Source organism: Somniosus microcephalus, chromosome 18 (genome assembly GCF_052327205.1).
Source record: "Somniosus microcephalus isolate GS21.2 chromosome 18, FLI_Smic_1.0, whole genome shotgun sequence".
Classification (NCBI taxonomy): domain Eukaryota; kingdom Metazoa; phylum Chordata; class Chondrichthyes; order Squaliformes; family Somniosidae; genus Somniosus; species Somniosus microcephalus.
The window spans coordinates 64,578,610-64,596,569 of NC_141004.1; the positions used below are offsets into that span (position 1 = coordinate 64,578,610).

Below are 17,960 nucleotides of genomic sequence, written 5' to 3' on the forward strand. Positions count from 1 at the left end.
CCCCTTCACATCCTCACCCCCTTCACATCCTCACCCCCTTCACATCCTCACCCCCTTCACATCCTCACCCCCTTCACATCCTCACCCCCTTCACATCCTCACCCCCTTCACATCCTCACCCCCTTCACATCCTCACCCCCTTCACATCCTCACCCCCTTCACATCCTCACCCCCTTCACATCCTCACCCCCTTCACATCCTCACCCCCTTCACATCCTCACCCCCTTCACATCCTCACCCCCTTCACATCCTCACCCCTTCACATCCTCACCCCTTCACATCCTCACCCCTTCACATCCTCACCCCCTTCACATCCTCACCCCCTTCACATCCTCACCCCTTCACATCCTCACCCCTTCACATCCTCACCCCCTTCACATCCTCACCCCTTCACATCCTCACCCGTTCACATCCTCACCCCCTTCCCATCCTCACCCCCTTCACATCCTCACCCCTTCACATCCTCACCCGTTCACATCCTCACCCCTTCACATCCTCACCCCCTTCACACCCTCACCCCTTCACATCCTCACCCCCTTCACATCCTCACCCCTTCACATCCTCACCCCTTCACATCCTCACCCCCTTCACATCCTCACCCCTTCACATCCTCACCCCTTCACATCCTCACCCGTTCACATCCTCACCCCCTTCCCATCCTCACCCCCTTCACATCCTCACCCGTTCACATCCTCACCCCCTTCACATCCTCACCCCCTTCACATCCTCACCCCTTCACATCCTCACCCCCTTCACATCCTCACCCCTTCACATCCTCACCCGTTCACATCCTCACCCCCTTCACATCCTCACCCCCTTCACATCCTCACCCCCTTCACATCCTCACCCCCTTCACATCCTCACCCCCTTCACATCCTCACCCCTTCACATCCTCACCCGTTCACATCCTCACCCCCTTCACATCCTCACCCCTTCACATCCTCACCCCCTTCCCATCCTCACCCCCTTCCCATCCTCACCCCTTCACATCCTCACCCCTTCACATCCTCACCCCCTTCACATCCTCACCCCTTCACATCCTCACCCCCTTCACATCCTCACCCCCTTCACATCCTCACCCCCTTCACATCCTCACCCCTTCCCATCCTCACCCCTTCACATCCTCACCCCTTCACACCCTCACCGAGCCTTGCCTTCCCACATTAATTGGGAAGCGTACAGTCTCTCGTTATCTGATTGAGAGTCAAAAATCATCCAATCAAACATCTTTTTTTCCCAACTCCAATATTTTTATAACTAATAAATGTATGTTTAAAGAAAATGCAAAATGTCTCAATGATTTTTAATGCCTCTATGATTTTTCTCCCAGATTGCTGGCAGCAGTGTCCTGGAGATCAATCTACAATTCCTGGAGACTCCAGGCCAATCCTGGAGGTTGGAAACCCTAGGCAGGACTGACTGTGGCTGATTTCCCGAGTACAGATTGTGAGGAGAGGAGGCTCCCTACTGGCAGTGTGAAGTTGGAAAATCATCGTCACTCCCTCTTCAAAAGACTTTCCCCCAAATTCTGCAGGAGTACTCATTTGAAGAGGATAAGTTAACCCCTTGCAGGTATTACTAATTACTTATCTTTGATTATTGTGATGAATTTTGTTGGTTTAGGCTGTCAGCCATGGCTCAGTGGTAGCGCTCGTGCCTCTGGAGGCAGAAGGTCGTGGGTTCAAGCTCCCACTCAAGACATGAGCACAAAGTCTAGGATGAAGCTCCAGTGCAGTACTGAGGGAGTGCTGCACTGTCAGAAGTGCTGTCATTTGGATGAGACATTAAACCCAAAGCCTGCCCCTCCAGCGAGGAGATATCTGCCTACCTTATAGGTGCAGCGATTGCAGAAGAGAACAAGTAGCTGCATTGATACCTGCCAAGAATGTAAAGTTTAATCTGATCTCACTTTAACAGATAGATGGCCCCCAAATCCAGGTTCAAATCAGTATTCATTTGCTGCTCCAAAGGCCTAGCGGGGTATACAGCTCCCATCTAAAGGCTAGACACATACAAGGTCACACACGTTGTCATCAGTGGGACATGCCATGGTCTACAGACGTATTCTGTAGTGGCTATTGTGTTTCTGTCTAATCTGATAGTCTCACAGCTGTTAACAGGTCGCAGAACCTGGAAACTAAAGAGAGCTGAGAACCAAAAATAAAAACAGAAAATGCTGGAAATACTCAGCAGGTCAGCATCTGTGGAGAGAGAAACAGAGTTAACGTTTCAGGTCGATGACCCTTCGTCAGAACTGGAAAAAGCTGGAGAATGAACAGGTTTTTAAGCAAGTGTAGGGGCAGGGAAAGGGGGGAGGGGAGGAAAGAACAAAAGGGAAGGTCTGTGATAGGGTGGAAGGCAGGAGAGATTAAGAGACAAAAGGGATGATGGTGCGAGGCAAAAGGAGATGGTAATGGGGCAAGTTAAGAAACAAAAGATGGCTCTAGATGAAGTGTGAATGGCGATGGCAGAATGAAAGACAGCTGCCATGTGGGAAAGAGAGAAAAAAAAATAAATGGGGGAAAAAAAGGGATGGGGCAGAGGTTATGGTCTGAAATTGTTGAACTCTGTGTTGAGTCCAGAAGGCTGTAAAGTGCCTAATCGAAAGATGGGGTGTTGTTCCTCAAGTTTACGTTGAGCTTTATTGGAACAGTGAAAAAAGGCCGAGGACAGTGAGGTCTGAGTGGGAATGGGGCAGTGAATTAAAATGACAGGCGACCGGAAGCTCGGGATCACCCTTACGGACTGAACGGAGGTGTTCCGCAAAACGGTCACCCAATCTGCGTTTGGTCTCCCCAATGTAGAGGAGACCACATCGTGAGCAGCGAATACAGTATACTAGATTGCAGGAAGTACAAGTAAATTGCTGTTTCACCTGGAAGGGGTGTTTAGGGCCGTGGACAGTGGGAAGGGTGGAGGTAAAAGGGCATGTGTTACATCTCCTGCGCTTGCACGGGAAGGTGCCGGTGAAGGGGAAGGGCTGTTGGGGGTGATAGAGGAGTGGACCAGGGTGTCACGGAGGGAGTGGTCCCTTCGGAATGCTGAAAGGGGAGGTGAGGGGAAGATGTGTTTGGTGGTGGGATCACGTTGGAGGTGGCGGAAATGGCGGAGGATTATCCGTTGAATGTGGAGGCTGGTGGGGTGAAAGGTGAGGACAAGGGGAACCCTATCGTGGTTCTGGGAGGGAGGGGAAGGGGTGAGAGCAGAAGTGCGGGAAATAGAATGGACACGGTCAAGGGCAGTGTCAACCACAGTAGAGGGGAATCCTCGGTTGAGGAAAAAGGAAGACATGTCGGAAGCACTAGTATAGAAGGTGGCATCGTCAGAGCAGATGCGGCGGAGACGGAGAAACTGGGAGAATGGAATAGAGTCCTTACAGGAAGCGGGGTGGGAGAATGTGTAGTCCAGGTAGCTGTGGGAGTCAGTGAGCTTGTAGTGAATGTTTGTCACTAGCCTATCCCCAGAGATGGAGACAGAGAAGTCGAGGAAGGGAAGGGAAGAATCGGAGATGGGCCATGTGAAGGTGAGGGAAGGGTGGAAATTGGAAGCAAAGTGAATGAAATTTTCTAGTTCAGGGCGAGAGCAGGAAACAGCACCGATACAGTCATCAATGTACCGGAAAAAGAGGTGAGGGAGGGGACCCGAGTAGGGCTGGAACAAAGAGTGTTCCACATATCCCACAAAAAGGCAGGCATAGCTGGGACCCATGCGGGTTCCCATAGCAACACCTTTAATTTTGAGGAAATGAGTGGAGTCAAAGGAGAAGTTGTCCAATGTGAGAACAAGTTCAGCCAGGCGGAGGAGGGTGGTGGTGGATGGGGACTGGCTGGGCCTCTGTTCAAGGAAGAAGCGGAGCGCCCTCAGGCCATCCTGGTGGGGGATGGAGGTGTAGAGGGATTGTACGTCCATAGTGAAAAGGAGACGGTTGGGGCCAGGAAACTGGAAACTGTTAAAGTGGCGGAGGGCGTTGGAAGAGCCGCGGATGTAGGTGGGACAAGACTGGACAAGGGGAGAAAAAATAGAGTCGAGATAGGAAGAGATAAGTTCCGTGGGGCAAGAACAGGCTGAAACGATGGGTCTACCAGGGCAGTCCTGTTTGTGGATCTTGGGAAGGAGGTAGAAGCGGGCTGTGCGGGGTTGGGGAACTATGAGGTTGGCGGCCGTGGAGGGGAGCTCTCCAGAGGAGATGAGGTCAGTGACGGTCTTGGAAACAGTGGCTTGATGTTCGGTAGGGGGGTCATTTGGCTCCCAAGCTTTGCGATCTCCTGACTTCAATCAGCTGAGTCTCAGCTGTTCTACCAAGAGGCAGTACCTGTTCCTTAATGCTTGGCAGCTCCAGCTTTTAACAGTTGATTACCTCCAAGTTGATGGTCCACCCGGCATAGTCTTGCATGATCAATTTGTATTGAGCGGAACCGGTGTGTGGGCCAGAACTGATATCAGAAAGTTCTTCACACAAAGAGCAGTCAACGTGTGGAATAAGTTTCCAGAAAGAATGGTGGAGGTGAAAACCCTGGAATCATTTAAGAAACAATTGAATGCTGAAATTGGGCGGCCTGTACAGTCTTTCTGGATGGATAATTAAGATGGGTTGAAAGCCCTGCCTGACCTGTAATTATCTCGTGATTGAAACCCTATCTCACCTTGTTTTCACACCTCTAACAGTGGGATTGGACAAACACAATGGAACGAAGCAATTCAATAAAAACAGAAAGCAATAGAAATGCACAGCAGGTTAGTCACATCTGTTGACACTCATTATTAACCATCGCCCCAAGGCAAACAGCTAGCTAGCTAGTGAGAGCCAGCAGGGAGCATAATCAAGGCCCATTCCATTACAGAGCATTGTATAAGAAAGAAGGAACTTGCATTTATATAGCGCCTTTCACGACCTCAGGACAGAGATGAGGAATTTCTTCATCCAGAGAGTGGTGAACCTGTGGAATTCTCTACCACAGAAGGCAGTAGAGGCCAATTCATTGAATATATTCAAGAGGGAGTTAGATATATTTCTTAAGGCTAAAGGGATCAAGGGATATGGGGAGAAGGCAGGGACAGGGTACTGAATTTGGATGATCAGCCATGATCTCATTGAATGGCGGAGCAGGCTCGAGGGGCCGAATGGCCTACTCCTGCTCCTATCTTCTATGTTTCTATGTAGGACATCCTAAAGCGCTTTACAGCCAATTAAGTATTTTTAAAGTGTAATTACTGTTGTAATGTAGAAAATGTGGCAGCCAATTTGCGCACAGCAAGCTCCCACAAACAGCAATGTGATAGTGACCAGATAATCTGTTTTAGTGATGTTGGATAAATATTGGCCAGGACACCGGGGAGAACGCCCCTGCTCTTCTTCAAAATAGTGCCATGGGACTCTTTTATGCCCACCTGAGAATGCAGACGGAGCCTCAGTTTAACATCTCATCTGAAAGACAGCACCTCCAACAGTGCAGCACTCCCTCGGTACTGCACTGGAGTGTCAGCCTAGATTAAGTGCTTAAGTCCCTGGAATGGGACTTGAACCCACAACCCGTGACTCAGAGGCAAGAGCGCTACCCACTGAGCCACGGCTGACACCTAAGCTACAAGTACCTGGCTCAGAAGAGAAGATCCCGGGATCAACTCCCAGTCTGTGCCACGTTGACTGGTCTCAGCTGCTGCAGCAGCTGAAGTATTACTATTGGACTCAGCATCACTGGGCTAGGGAGCGGTAAAATCACCCATCTTTTCCCACCCTTGATCGTGACCCCATGGAGAGTGCAGATGTATGGACATTGGATGAAACAGGCAGTTCAATATTGTGATGCCCTCCAAAGTCGAATAGCCCGCCGATGCTCACTTTCTGGCCTCATGCATGAAGAACGTCAATTTGGCTGAAGTGCCAGGAGGCAGTGGGTACTCGCGGAACCGCACCCCGACATGAATCAGCTCCTCCATTAGTGGAGGGAGAGAAATAGTTAAAACAAAATGACATTATCTGGACAAAATATTCAATCAAATGTCAATGTTAATAACACTTGCCTTTACAGGTCGAAATGTCTCAAAGGGGCTCCGCGCCTTTGGTGTGCAGTAGGCGTTGTTATGGAAGCTAGTCTGGTTCCAGTGTTCCCATAACTGCGGGAACATTTTACTGTGTTAAAGGTGAAAGAAGAAAAGAACGACTGTGCCTTTATATAGCACCTTTCACTATCTCAGGATGTCCCAAAGTGCTTTACAGCCAATGAAGTACTTTTGAAGCATAGTCACTGTTGTAATGTAGAAAACGTGGCAGCCAATTTGCGCACAGCAAGCTCCCACAAACAGCAATGTGATAATGTCCAGGTAATCTGTTTTTTCGTGATGTTGGTTGAGGGATAAATATTGGCCAGGACACCGAGGAGAACACTCCCACTCTTCTTCAAAATAGTGCTGTGGGATCTCTTTACACGCACCCAACGAGCCTTTGTTTAATGTCTCATCTGAAAAATGGCACCTCCAACAGTTCATCTCTCCCTCAGTACGGCACTGGAGTGTCAGCCTACGTTTTGTGCTTCTGTTCTTGGCGCGGGACATGAACCCATGACCTTCTGACTCAGTGGTGAGAGTGCTACACACTGAGCCACAGCTGACACTGTAAAGGTGCTATTTAAATGCAAGTTGTTGCTAAACCTGCACTGTTCTGAACCGTTCTGACCTGTATGGCTTGGCGGAGTGATATAAAATGACTGCGAATTAGCAATTTATATTTCAACTGGGACCCAGGATCATGTATGTGTTAAACTAAGACCGACCATAAGTTGCAATCCTGGGCAGGTATCTCCATAGATCTCTATATGATATTAGCAAATGTCACTGGAGGTTGTCAGGGGGTAAAGGTCATATTGTTGTGACTTTGGCCTTGTTATGGTGCAATAGAACATGCAGGCAAACCGAAATCATGCAATGTAATTACTCGCTGAGATCCGTATACTGGATCAGTTAACACAGCATAAACTTGGGGATGGAACCTGGGATCTTCCCGCTCTGCATGACTCAGCATCACAAGGTGCTTTTATCCACACTGGATTTTGCTCATGATCGGCATTAGTTGTTTACTTGTTTCAGAATTGCTTTATTATTTACACATGCACGCTGAGTCAGGTCCATGTAGTAAAGCAGTTGACAAAGTAGTCTTTGTGCAACAGGGCAATCAACACTCCAACAACATTCAAGAAGCTCGACACCATTCAGGACAAAGCAACCCGCTTGATTGGCACCCCATCCACCACCTTATACATTCACTCCCTCCACCATCGACGTACCGTGGCTGCAGTGTGTACCAACTACAAGATGCACTGCAGCAACTCGCCAAGGCTTTTCGGCAGCATCTCCCAAACCCGCGACCTCGTCCACCTAGAAGGACAAGGGCAGCGGGCGCGTGGGAACACCACCACCTCCAAGTTCCCCTCCAAGTTACACACCATCCTGACTTAGAAGTATATCACCGGTCCTTCATCGTGGCTGGGTCAAAATCCTGGAACTCCCTCCATAACAGCACTGTGGGAGCACCTTCACCACACGGACTGCAGCGGTTCAAGGCAGCGGCTCACCACCACCTTCTCGAGGGCAATTAGGGATAGGCAATAAATGCTGGCCTTGTCGGCGACGCCCACATCCCACGAACGAATAAAAAAAAAATCAGAGCACAATAAAAATGCTGAGTCTCGGACCTGCGTTTGAACAGAATTGTCTGGTGGACAAACTGGCCTTGTGACATTGACCTCTTGAGCAGGGGCCAACACTTGGATAAGGAAACAAAAGCCAAATACTGCGGATGCTGGAAATCTGAAATAAAAACAGAAAATGCTGGAAATACTCAGCCGGTCAGGCAGCATCTGTGGAGAGAGAAACCGAGTCAACGTTTCAGGTCGGTGACCTTTCATCAGAACTGGGAATAGTTAGAGATGTAACAGGTGTTAAGCAAATGCAGAGGCAGGAAAAGGGGGAATCGTTGAGTTATCCCCAGGTCAGTATGCTGCGGCTCCCAGAGACCAGCTCAAACCTACGTTGGGTTAAAGTCACTCAACAACTTCCAACCAAACAGCCACTCCCTTTTTCTATTGAGGTAAATTAACCAGCAGTGGGAGGGTTGCAGATTGATAACTTGTCACCTGCTTAGTTACCATCCTGCTTCTGTTTGCTCTTCACACTGGATCAAAGATAATGATTTAATTATACAGGGTTTACTGTCAGCTCCTGCATCCTCCAGATACTGCATATGTGCTGCAAACTGCATCACGAGCCTGTAGCAAGTTCGTTAACCTCAGCCAGGACCTTGGGGAACTCAAATTGGCCTCAACGGTACTGGGTTCAGAAAAAAGAAAGACTTGCATTTATATAGTGCCTTTCACGTCCTCAGGATGTCCCAAAGCACTTTATAGCCAATGAAGTACTTTTGGAGTGTAGTCACCGTTGCAATATAGGAAATGCAGCGGCCAATTTGCACACAGCAAGCTCCCACAAACAGCAATGTGATAATGACCAGATAATCTGTTTTTGTGATGTTGATTGAGGGATAAATATTGGCCAGGAAACCAGAGATTACTCCCCTGCTCTTCAAAATAGTGCCATGGGATCGTTTACATCCGCCTGAAGGAGCAGACAGGGACTCGGTTTAACATCTCAGCCGAAAGGTGGCACTTCCGACAGCACTCCCTCAGTACTGTACTGGAGTGTCAGCCTAGATTTTTGTGCTCAAGGCTCTGGAGTGGGACTTGAACCCACAACCGTCTGACTCAGAGGCGAGGGTGCTGCCCACTGAGCCACAGCTGACACTCGGAAGAGGTAAATTAGGCTCCTGGTCACTGTTCTAGTGATTCCTGCTGGAAATTACCCGTGCTATCGATGATAAGGAGAGATTTACATAAACTAGGCTTGTATTTCTGGAATATAGAAGGTTAAGGGGTGATTCGATTGAGGTTTTTAGGATTTTGAAAGGAACTGATAGGGTAGATAGAGAGAAACTTTTTCTGCTAGTGGGGGAATCTAGGACAGAGGGACATAACCTACAAATCAGAGCCAGGCCATTCAGGAATGAAGTTAGAAAATACTTCTTCATGCAAAGGGTGGTAGAAGTGAGGAACTCTCCCACACAAAAATGAGTAGATGCTCGCTCAATCTGACCGATAGATTTTTGCTAGACAAGGGTATATAAGAATATGAAGCAAAAGGCGGGTGGATGGAGTTAAGCCACGATCTCATTGAATGGCGGAACAGGCTTGAGGGACTGAATGGCCTACTACTGTTCCTATGTGTGTAAGTGACAAATTTCGGGGGTTGCCTTAGTTATTGTCTTGGGGATAACCAACTTTAGCCACTCCCATAAGCAGTCACCATTTCTTACGTTCAGGAGTGCGCCCATATTTCCCAATCATACATTAATATAACCATGGGAGTAGGAGTACAACAATAGGACACCCTTGTGATCTGAATTAGACATCGTCTTACACACGTGCCGTCTTGTGTGCTTCTCTCATCGTTTAGTGAGACGGGGTCAGATATGGATCACTAATCTGCTTTATTTATTTTACAGACAGCAATTGAATGCAATGTTAACCATTATAATCAAAACTCACTTTCTTCACTTATCTTAAACTCCTCTGTGTGAATAAGAAAATGATAAACCACACTGCCTTGCGCTTGGTTTGTGGCTTGACAATATTGCCTAGCATTGAAACAGACCAAGGTCTCCCAGGGCTTGGTTGACACTAGTCTCACTTCCTAGGGTTTTCTTGCTTTTTTCTCTGTCGACCATCCTGACTGACTGATCCTGAACATGGGGCTTTATCTTGTTTTTGTAACTTCTGATCACATGAAATGGGTGGGCTTTCTCCCCGACTTCTAACCCATTCAATGATTCATTGGTAGACCATTAAAAAAAGGACTATCTCACCACCCACCACTTCGCACCCCCGTAACCCAAGAATAATGGGATTTGTGGCAGGCTCCATTGATTGGGTCAACCCAACAATAATAGGTGTGGATTTTCATAGAAAGCTTGAGGTGAGATAACAAATTTACCAATGTCCCAGTCATTGTATAAACACATCTTCATTACCTGGTTAAATAACATGCAAACTCCGCTTTCTCTCAGTGGCTATAAGGAGAATTTTAAACCTGTGCAAAACCGCTTTAATTTTTTTTAAAAACCCACCTAAATGTGTCTCATTTCCAAACAAAAACTCAACAGTATTCCTGAAACGTGACAGTGAATGTCAAATGCTGGTGTTGGAGACTGAGACAGGGTGAGTGGGGATGGGGAGCTGGTGTTGGAGACTGGGACAGGGTGAGTGGGGATGGGGAGCTGGTGTTGGAGACTGGGACAGGGTGAGTGGGGATGGGGAGCTGGTGTTAGAGTCTGGGACAGGGTGAGTGGGGATGGGGAGCTGGTGTTGGAGACTGGGACAGGGTGAGTGGGGATGGGGAGCTGGTGTTAGAGTCTGGGACAGGGTGAGTGGGGATGGGGAGCTGGTGTTGGAGACTGGGACAGGGTGAGTGGGGATGGGGAGCTGGTGTTAGAGATTGGGACAGGGTGAGTGGGCAGCTGGTGTTAGAGTCTGGGACAGGGTGAGTGGGGATGGGGAGCTGGTGTTGGAGACTGGGACAGGGTGAGTGGGGATGGGGAGCTGGTGTTAGAGATTGGGACAGGGTGAGTGGGGATGGGGAGCTGGTGTTTGAAGACTGGGACAGGGTGAGTGGGGATGGGGAGCTGGTGTTGGAGATTGGGACAGGGTGAGTGGGGATGGGGAGCTGGTGTTGGAGATTGGGACAGGGTGAATGGGGATGGGGAGCTGGTGTTGGAGATTGGGACAGGGTGAGTGGGGATGGGGAGCTGGTGTTAGAGTCTGGGACAGGGTGAGTGGGGATGGGGAGCTGGTGTTAGAGTCTGGGACAGGGTGAGTGGGGATGGGGAGCTAGTGTTGGAGATTGGGACAGGGTGAGTGGGGATGGGGAGCTGGTGTTAGAGATTGGGACAGGGTGAGTGGGGATGGGGAGCTGGTGTTGGAGATTGGGACAGGGTGAGTGGGGATGGGGAGCTGGTGTTGGAGATTGGGACAGGGTGAGTGGGGATGGGGAGCTGGTGTTAGAGATTGGGACAGGGTGAGTGGGAATGGAAAGTGATTCTGGAGTTAGAGCAGCCAGAGTTTTGTTCTCTAATACCCAGTTAATGGATAAAATGGCGATTGGATTTGTCCTAAAAGTAATTGCTCCTTTAAGCTAACCAATATACAAGTTCTGAATTGACACCGACATAAACCAGACCCATCTCATGAACTACTTGAACGCCCATGTACAGTGCAGCTGCCAGCCTTACACCCTCTCTAGTTGGTATTTATGTCTTCCATGTGTACTGGACTGTGAACCAGTATCCTGCTTTCTATTGCACAGTATATCAGTTGCTGCATCACTGGTCTGTTAATGTCAGTGATGATGGGACAGATGGACTGCCTAGAATCTGTTTACTGTAACTAAATGGCTTTAAACAGCAATGAGAAGCTTACTTAAAAAGAATAGATTTTAAACTGATTGCGGGGGAGGTGATACTAATGTACACTCGGTTAATCCCGGGGATGAGGGGATGGACATATGAGGAGAGGTTGAGTAGATTGGGACTCTACTCATTGGAGTTCAGAAGAATGAGAGGCGATCTTATTGAAACATACAAGATTGTGAAGGGGTTGCATCGGGTGGATGCGGGGAGGATGTTCCCGATGATGGGTGAAACTAGAACTTGGGGGCATAGTCTTAGAATAAGGGGCTGCTCTTTCAAAACTGAGATGAGGAGGAACTACTTCACTCAGCGGGTGGTAGGTCCATGGAATATGCTGCCCCAAAAAGCTGTAGAAGCTACATCATTACATAAATTTAAAACAGAAATAGACAGTTTCCTAGAAGTAAAGGGAATTAAGGGTTACGGGGAGCGGGCAGGAATTTGGACATGAGTCTAGGTTCAGATCGGTCATGGCCCTGTGGGTAGCGGAGCGGGCCCAGGGGCCGTGTAGCCTGATCCTGCTCCTATTTCGTGTGTCTAATTCTGTTAGATTCAGGAGATGGTTCTGTGATAGTAGATTGGCAGTTAGGATCAGATCAGCCAGGATCTTATTGAATGGCGGAGCAGGCTCGAGGGGCTGATTGGCCTACACCTGCTCCTATTTCTTATGTTCTTATGTTCTTATTCCCCCACTCCCATTGCCATCTCATGATTCTCCAGTACTTGTTTGCCGAGGATGTACAATGAGCTCAGTGCAGCCCTATATTGGAGTCAATGTCCATTCAATGTCAGAGTTCTGTGTCATGGTAACCAGGGTGTACCTTACAGTGACCTTGAACTAAAATTAAGAAATTGATCATTCTGACACTGCCAACGACTGCTACAGACTTTTAGCACAAAATTTGAATGACATCTTTGATTTCCACATTCGAATTGCAGCCAACATCACTAATGTTCAGTAATGACAGCATCTGCAGCAATGCATGAAAGGATTTTTACTTCTCCGAGCCCCTTTGGGGCTATCCCGGATCAGGCGTATTTCTCAGATGTTCACCTTCAACTAAAGGTTGAGGTAGCCGAATCCTAAAGACGCTTAACTGGGTCTAAAGGTCTGGGCTATCTCTCCCTAAAGGAAAGCAACAACCCGAGAATGTTACCATCCTCCAGATAGCACTTTTAATAAGTTTAGCCAGACTGTAACGTCCCGGATAGTACTGGCCCAGAACTCCGGGTCTCCACGGGTGAGTACGCGCTGTGTACTCACCCGTAGGCCCGATGGAAGTGCCGGTTTCCTGCATGCGCGGGAAACCGGCACTTCCATTCCTCTGAACGAAGAGGTTCAGAGGTCGAACGCGTGCACGGGGGAGGCTGCGCGTGCGCATCAAACTTAGGTTTTTTTTACAGGTTTCTCCGGGAACGTAAGCCTGCAGAATTTAGAAATGTAAAAAGCAGGCGTAAGGCCTGCTTTTTACAAGGTAAGTGGTGAATTAATTAAAATTAAAATATTTTTTCCACAGGTTTATTATTTTTAAATACTTTAAAGCAAGGTAAGTTTATTTTTAGCCCTGTTAGAATATAAAATTATTTTTTTCAAAAATTTAAATTATTGTTTTAAAATAGTTATTTCATGTAATTTATAGTTTATTTTAAAAATGTGATTTAAAAAAAAAATTATTTGAAGGTTTAGTGCTATTTTGGGGCTGTAGTATTTATAAGTCTTGACAGCACTTCCTGTCAGACTTATGAATGGAGCATTCGCTGCTCCGATTGGCTGCCCATGGCCCACGTGATTCCAGGGGATGCATCGAACTAACTGTGCCCCTGGGATAAGAACATAAGAACATAAGAAATAGGAGCAGGAGTAGGCCAATCGGCCCCTCGAGCCTGCTCCGCCATTCAATAAGATCATGGCTGATCTGATCCTAACCACCAATCTACTATCACAGAACCATCTCCTGAATCTAACAGAATTAGACACATGAAATAGGAGCAGGATCAGGCTACACGGCCCCTGGGCCCGCTCCGCTACCCACAGGGCCATGACCGATCCGAACCTAGACTCATGTCCAAATTCCTGCCCACTCCCCGTAACCCTTAATTCCCTTTACTTCTAGGAAACTGTCTATTTCTGTTTTAAATTTATGTAATGATGTAGCTTCTACAGCTTTTTGGGGCAGCATATTCCATGGACCTACCACCTTCTGAGTGAAGTAGTTCCTCCTCATCTCAGTTTTGAAAGAGCAGCCCCTTATTCTAAGACTATGCCCCCTAGTTCTAGTTTCACCCATCATCGGGAACATCTTCCCCGCATCCACCCGATCCAACCCCTTCACAATCTTATATGTTTCAATAAGATCGCCTCTCATTCTTCTGAACTCCAATGAGTAGAGTCCCAATCTACTCAACCTCTCCTCATATGTCCATCCCCTCATCCCCGGGATTAACCGAGTGAACCTTCTTTGTACTGACTCGAGAGCAAGTATGTCCTTTCTTAAGTATGGACACCAAAACTGTACGCAGTATTCCAGGTGCGGTCTCACCAATACCTTGTACAACTGAAGCATTACCTCCCTATTTTTATATTCTATCCCCCTAGCAATGAAAGCCAACATTCCATTGGCCTTCTTAATCACTTGCTGCACCTGCATACTAACCTTTTGAGTTTCGTGCACCAGGACCCCCAGATCCCTTTGTACTTCAGTACATTCCAGTTTCTTGCCATTAAGATAATAACTTGCTCTACGATTTTTCCTGCCAAAGTGCATAACCTCACACTTTCCAGTATTGTATTCCATCTGCCAAATCTCTGCCCACTTACTTAGCCTGTCGATGTCCCCTTGCAGGTTTTTTATGTCCTCCTCACTCACTACTTTCCCTCCCATCTTAGTATCATCTGCAAACTTTGATATGTTACACTCGGTCCCCTCCTCCAAATCGTTAATATAGATTGTAAAGAGTTGGGGATCCAGCACTGACCCCTGCGGAACACCACTAGTTACTGATTGCCAGTCTGAGAATTAACCATTTATCCCAACTCTCTACCTTCTGTTAGATAGCCAATCCTCTATCCATGCCAGAATATTACCCCCAATCCCGTGATTTTTTATCTTAAGCAATAATCTTTTGTGTGGCACCCTGTCAAATGCCTTTTGGAAGTCTAAATACACTACGTCCACTGGTTCCCCTTTATCCACCCTATACGTTACTTCCTCAAAGAACTCCAGCAAATTTGTCAAACATGACTTCCCCTTCATAAAACCATGCTGACTTTGTCCTATTAAATTATGATTATCCAAATGTCCTCTTACTGTCTCCTTAATAATGGACTCCAAAATTTTACCTACCACAGATGTTAGGCTAACCGGTCTATAGTTTCCAGCCTTCTGTCTACTGCCCTTTTTAAATAAGGGTGTTACATTAGCAGTTTTCCAGTCTGCCGGGACCTTTGCCGAGTCCAGGGAGTTTTGGAAAATTATTACCAATGCATCCACAATCCCTACCGCCACTTCCCTCAAGACCCTAGGATGTAAGCCATCAGGTCCAGGTGATTTATCCGCCTTGAGTCCCATTATTTTACCGAGTACCACTTCCTTAGTGATTTTGATCCTGTTTAGCTCCTCCCCCCCTTTAGCCCCCTGTTTGTCCAGTGTTGGGATATTCTTAGTGTCTTCTACTGTAAAGACTGATATAAAATATTCATTCAGTGTTTTTGCCATCTCCATATTTCCCACCATTAATTTCCCGGTCTCATCCTCTAAGGGACCAACATTTACTTTAGCCACCCTTTTTCTTTTTATATAACTATAAAAACTCTTACTATCTGTTTTTATATTTTTTGCTAATTTACTTTCATAATCTATCTTCCCTTTCTTAATCAATCTTTTTGATTACCGGCGCGTAAGGTAAGTGCAGATCGGGGGCTTGCACCCGCGGGAAGCCCCCGACCTGAATTTCTGGGCCATTATGAGCGTCCGGAGATTTCCTTCAGAAATTGTAACTCTCCACCAAAGAGTGTACAAAGATTGGGTTCACGAGCTATTACTACAGAAGACTTATATGAGACAATTCTAAAAATATATAGATATTTATTTAAAAAAACAACATGCAATTTACAGTTGGTGAATCAGTCAATCGCAACGTTAACAGTTTTAAAAAGAGAAAAAGTACAATCTTATTCTTAACAGAGAATCCTACTTATAAATCTTAACTTCACTACAGTATTACCGTTCTTAAACTTGTCTATTATAGGATATCCATCAATTATCAAGGTACCAGTTACCTTCAATCCCCGAGGTACAAAAGAGTGAAGACTACAGAGCCGCCCCTGTAGTCGAGAATCGCTTTGCCCAATTAAAGCGAGTCTGATTTACTCATTCGAGACTCCAATATTTATACCCCTTTTTCAGTTGTTTTTCATAAGGTTTCTGTTGATCCAAGTTAATTATCACTAATCATCTTTTAGCTGACCTACTGAAATTCTTACTGCCACATCATCAATAGCTATTGGGAGTTTATCATATGTGGGCAAAGGGCAGATGTACCTTACACCATGTCATTCTCAAGAGGTTTTAATCAAAATCATTCATCCAGGGCTGACCATTGTCTTATTTTAATAAGGTTACCATTCGGGGCCACCCATTCTTCTGTTTCAATAAGGTTACGTATTCAGGATCAACAACTTGTCCTGTTTCAATAGCCAGAATTCTTTCATAGCTATTTCATAGTTAGGTTTCTAAATTTCCAAACCCAGTTTGTCATGTTCCAAAGAATTTATAAGGTAGCGTTCCTTATAAGGTACTCTTCAGGGTAAACCACTGTCTTATCTCAATGAGGCCAGAATTCTTTCAGAAGGTAGGATTTCCAAATTCAGCTTGCCATGCCTTCCTTTAAAAAAAGTTATATAGTGTATTTTTCTAAAAAGGCTATAGTGTATTTATCTTATATAGTATATTTTTCTAAAAAGGTTATTATAGTAGAATTCCTTCACATGCAGACTTAACCTGCACTGAGAAATAGAGAGGAAAGAAACAGGGATGCTGTAAATGGGGAATAAAAACAAAAATGCAGGTTTGTCAGCAGGAAAAGACAGGCTGATATTTTAGGAGAGAACCCAGTTCTGGTGAAGGGTCTCTTTTCTTGCAGCCAGGTAGTTGGACAGCTGTTGGTATTTGACAGCTTTACTCAATAACCAGAGGGCAGAGATTTAAGGTGATTGGCAAAAGAACCAGAGGCGACATGAGGAAAAACTTTTTTGCACAGTGAGTGGTTCGGATTTGGAATGCACTGCCAGATGGGGTGGCGGATACAGATTCAATAGTAGTCTTCAAAAGGAAATTGGATAAATACTTGAAGGAGAAAAAATTCACGTGATATGGGGGAAGAGCAGGGGGAGTGAGACTAACTGGATTGCTCTTCGAAAGAGCCAGCGCAGACACGATGGGCCTCCTTCTGTCCTGTACTGTTCAATGATTCTAACAGAGAAAAGATTCACAGCCAATACATGCACACACACACACATATGCACGTACACATATAAAGAAAAAGAAAGAAAGACTTGCATTTCTATAGCGCCTTTCATGATTCAGGACATTCCAAAGCACTTTACAGCCAATTAAGAATTTTTGAAGTATAATCACTGCTGTAGTATGGAAAACACAGCAGCCATTTTGTACATAGCAAGGTCCCACAAATAGCAATGAAATAAATGATCAGGTAATCTGTTTTGGGTGTTGGTTGAGGGATAAGTATTGACCAGGACACCGGGGAGAACTCTCCTGCTCTTCTTTGAATAGTGCCGTGGGATCTTTTACGTCCACCTGAGAGAACAGACGGGGCCTCGGTTTAACATCTCATCCAAAAGACGGCACCTCCAACAGTACAACACTCCATCAGTACTGCACTGAACTTCTTTGTTTTATCTTACACCCACAAATACACATACATACTTCCTACCGGGGAGCACAATTGGAAACCTTTTGGGATTTTTCGCCTCACTCATCTACGTTCTGAGGCCAGTCCTGATCCTCGACTGCTGCACCAGCTGAGTTGAGCTAACAGAATCCCTATCCAATAGACCCTTAGATGGAAACATAAGAGATTTATTACTCATATTCAGCATTTTGCGTTTCAGCAGGAAGTGCAATGCGTTCTCTGAAAAACACGTTCTGGCACCGTATTTGTTTCGTGTTTGGTCACAGAGACTAACCAAGTTTAGGACATTAGGGAACAAGTCAGCTGACTCAATTCAGCCGGAGCAAATGGAAAAGGCTCTTCGACATGTAAGAAATCACTGATTACAAATATAATACATTGTACTGTTTGATTTGTTAAACTTGTTATTATAAGCGTATAAAGGCTCCTCATAAATGCACAGGCCACAGAAAAAACTAGAGACACTTTAAAGCACAGATAATATTGCGTTGAAAGAAAAGAAAGGAAGAACGTGCATTTA

The 17,960-nt window shown here is 46.3% G+C and overlaps 1 protein-coding gene across 2 annotated transcripts in view; it reads left to right on the forward strand.

Moving 5' to 3' along the window:
- The first annotated feature begins 1,335 nt into the window (after window positions 1–1,335).
- LOC147105331 (F-actin-monooxygenase MICAL3-like) overlaps window positions 1,336–17,960 on the forward strand; it is a 161,750-nt gene continuing 145,125 nt past the window's right edge. For both annotated transcript variants that reach the window (XM_086011594.1, XM_086011596.1), the window contains exon 1: window positions 1,336–1,572. The gene's annotated coding sequence lies outside the window, so the exon portion shown is untranslated. The remainder of the gene's footprint in view (window positions 1,573–17,960) is intronic.